We start from the raw sequence: 4079 nt of genomic DNA on the forward strand, positions 1-4079 counted from the left end.
GCTGGGTACATAATCCAGGAGTCCAGCACTTGTTTAACATGCTTAGTCCTCTGAGTGGAATCCCCAACACTGTAACAAAAAAATAAGCAAACAGAACAGGAAGAAAGAAAAACTGAGGAGTGTAGAATGCAAATGTGTCTGTTTTAGGTGTGAACTGTGAAGCATCTGCAAAGGCGTGGAAAAGGGAAAGCGGGGTGAGAAGGAATTCAAGAGTGGATCATCACCATGACTGTTTGTTTGGGGATGTCTGGAAGACACCAGTGTCAGCCATAACGAGGGAGTTAAGGGAACAAAAGTAATTTCCCACCCCCACCCTTCCTGCAGCATCTGAGCTCTGCTCGCCATGGTAGTGGTGGTGGTGGTGGTGGGTGGCGGGAGCTCTTGGTTGCCGCAGAAGCTTGCAGTAAGACACTAACTGACTCCCTGGAATGGCGGCTCTCCAAGCTCTAGTTTCTATTCCATGCTTCATGCCTTTATTTTTGAGTCATTATCTGACCTTTCAAACTATAAAATACTATGGTTTTATAGCAGTCCTTTTAAGCAGGAGCAGATGGTTCTCACCTTTAAGCTCCTTGTATTTAAAATGTCCTGAGGATTTGTAGATAGTTAGTTTCTCATGTCAATGTTAGGTTCATTTTATATGTTCCTCTTTAAAAAAAAGAAAAAGAAAAAGAAATGGAACTGTCCTAAATAAAACCACACTGGTTTTATGTACTTTGCTTTGATTCATTTGGTATTAATTTGGTATTTATTTTTTAACAGATTTAATGAATTATTCTGAATCCTGTAGGTAAAGTGCTTGCCATGCACAGAGGAGGACCTGAGCTGGATTCCCAACACTCACATAAAAGAACACCATGCTTGAAACCAGCACTGGGGAAGCAGAGACGGGAGGTGCTGGGAGGATAACCAAGCATCCAATCCAGCCTTGTTTGTGAACCCCAGATCCCTGTGAGACACACACACACATACACACACACACATACACCATACATACACTCACACACAGACAGTTCCTAAGGAACAACACACACATACACACACACAGCATACACTCACACACAGCCAGCTCCTAAGAACAACACACATACATACACTCACACACACACACACACACACACATACACACACACACACGCAATTGCTCCATTGAAAGAAAGATGTCTCTCCATCCAGGCACACGGTCATCTTTTTTCTTTCTTTCTTTCTTTCTTTCTTTCTTTCTTTCTTTCTTTCTTTCTTTCTTTCTTTCTTAGTTTTTGTTTTTTGAGACAGAGTTCCTCTGTGTAGACTTGGCTGTCCTGGACTCACTTTGTAGACCAGGTTGGCCTCGAACTCACAGCAATCCATCTGCCTCTGCCTCCCGAGTGCAGGGATTAAAGGCGTGCTCCACCACCATGGCTGGCACATGGTCATCTTTTATTATCACTTACTTTTCCCCCCATAAACCTACAGTACATTTACTATTTATCACTTTTTATTGTCATTGCGGATGATACACAGTTGTCTCTCAGTACCTGGAGGGATTGGCTTCCGCACTCCCTGAGATACTAAAATCCATAGGCGCTCATGTTCCTTAAACAAAGCAGCGTAATACTTGAGTATAACCCACATCCTCCTGTATCCTTTAAATCATCTCTGAACTATTTGTAATATTAATGCAGTGTGAGTGCTAGGTAGATGGCCTTTATCTTGTACCATTTAGGACATAACAACTGAAAGGGCCTGTATACACTTAGAAAAGATACAGTTTTTCACCGCTAAATATTTTCAACCCATAGCTGGTTGAATCTGCAGATGTAAAACTAACTCACGGGTTCCGAAAGCCAATTATATTTTAAACTATATCATTATGTTACATTCTTTTAGTGAAAAGAAATGCTAATGATTCTTACAGATTGGTACTATACCCCCAAATATTGTGAACTCTTATATTGGTTCCAACATTTCAACAGCAAGAAACTTAATTACTGCAATTCTTCACCATCACGGAGAACAGGAGAAGAAAGATCACCGCTCCTCGCAAATGAACTCTGTGGAAGTATTTGATTAAGCTTGAAATCGAACATTAACAAAACTCTTAGCGAGACAGAAAAAGAACTCCCTCAGCTAGGTTACGGGCAGATGTGTGAACTGTAGAATAGTTTTCTATTGCAGAGAAACTTACGACACATTGACTGTGTAAGGCAGAACACAGGCTTTGGCCAATGACACAAGAAAGAAATTCAAACTTCAGGGCCTTTTAAAATGTGACATTTTCATAATGCACATATAGTGTGTTCCGATCAAAGCCACTGCATTCCCTCCTCTCCCTCTGTCTCCCTACACTTCCCCTCCCAACCTCATGTGCTCTTTGTAAAATATCTGTGTCCACTCAGCGCTGCCGGGATGTGCAAAGGTGCAAACCCATCTTCTGGAGCGCAGGCAGCCTTGCACAGTTTATACTTTTAGGGTTTTATAACAAAGGCACAATGTTCTCTGCAGTCTCAGCTATAGCCTACAAATTTTGATTTGTAATGTTTTGTCATTAAATTCTAAGTGTAATTTCCCTTTTGTTCTAGGGCTATTTGCCAAAAATGCTACTTATTTCCCAAGCAAATGGGATGTTTAAGTCATGAATTTGTTATTTTCTTATTGTATTGCATTATGATTAGAAAAATCTTACTGGGTCTTTTCTAATTTATGAGCCAGCCCTTCCTTCCTAACCTAACACATTCCAGGGTTTGTTTGTTTGTGTTTGGTTTGGTTTGTTTAGTTTGGGTTGTTTGTTTGTTTTTTCAAGACAGAGTTTCTCTGTGTAATATAACCCTGGTTGTCCTGGACTTGCTTTGTAGACCAGGCTGAACTTGAACTCACAGAGATCCTCCTGCTTTTCCCTCCCAAGTGCTAGGACCAAAGGTGTGCGCCACCATGCCTGGCTTCACATTTTTTTAAATTCTCATTTTTCCTATGATTTGCTACTGGTTGTTAGACTTGTAGAATTTGAGGCTGACTCGTTGGTGTGTTAGTAATGATGGCTACACCTTTTTGTCCATCTTTTATAAGTACATAGATGGTTACTTGTCTGTTTTAATAGCTTGCTTATTTGAGTTTTGTCTCATTAGCTACTCAGACTATAACCCCAGTTTTCTTTCAGTTCATGTTTGCTTTATATGTCGTTTCCATCCCTCCATACTTAAATCCCTCCCCATGTTTTCTGTGATTCTTGTGTGTGTGGAAAATGAAAGGGGTACACTAGGGATTCGACTAGGGCCTCACACACGCTAGGCAAGTATTCAACCACTGAGCTGCATCTTCAGCCCTTGGGTGTGACTTCTAGTAGATAATTATTCCTAGGTCCTTAACAACTAGAGCACAAATCCAATTTGAGAATCCATGTCTTTAAGGGGTATGTTTCAGTGCCTTCACATTTATTATAATTATCCTATTTTTAAAGCTTGTTTCTGCCTTCTAATTTTATCATTTCCTTTTATCTTTCCTTCTTTCTTTTAGCATTTCCTGAGATAGGATACACACACACACACACACACACACACACACACACACACACACACACATGTATAAATCTATATATCAGGCTGACCTTAAATTCATTATGTACCTCAGTTTAGTCTCAAACTTGCAGATCGTGTGTCAGCCTCCTAAGTGCTAGAATTATAGGTGTGTCTCACCGTATCTTGCTCTTTTATTTCAATAAAACACTCTTAACTACTATGACGTCACAATGTTGGTACACAGTTTCTCCAAAAGTTCAATTACACTACCTCACTTTATCATAATAATTTCAAAGAGTGAACTTCTTCAAGAATAATTTTTTACCTCACTCCACATTTGTAGTTCTTGTTCTGGCTGTAATCTTTGGGGTGATATTGGCACACCTAAAAAGAAAGTTTTGAAAACGAGTTAATGTTATTATATTATATTTATATTTCAAATTAATTATTTTATGCAAGTCCTTTTTTGCTTCTAGCTGCCATTTTTTTTGCTACAAATTATTACCAAGCTAATTCAACTAGATATGTCAACATTTGACCTTACATAAAAAGCCACAATTATCAAAGAATGGATTACCTATCTTT

The sequence above is a fragment of the Acomys russatus genome, chromosome 28 (assembly GCF_903995435.1).
Source record: "Acomys russatus chromosome 28, mAcoRus1.1, whole genome shotgun sequence".
NCBI lineage: Eukaryota > Metazoa > Chordata > Mammalia > Rodentia > Muridae > Acomys > Acomys russatus.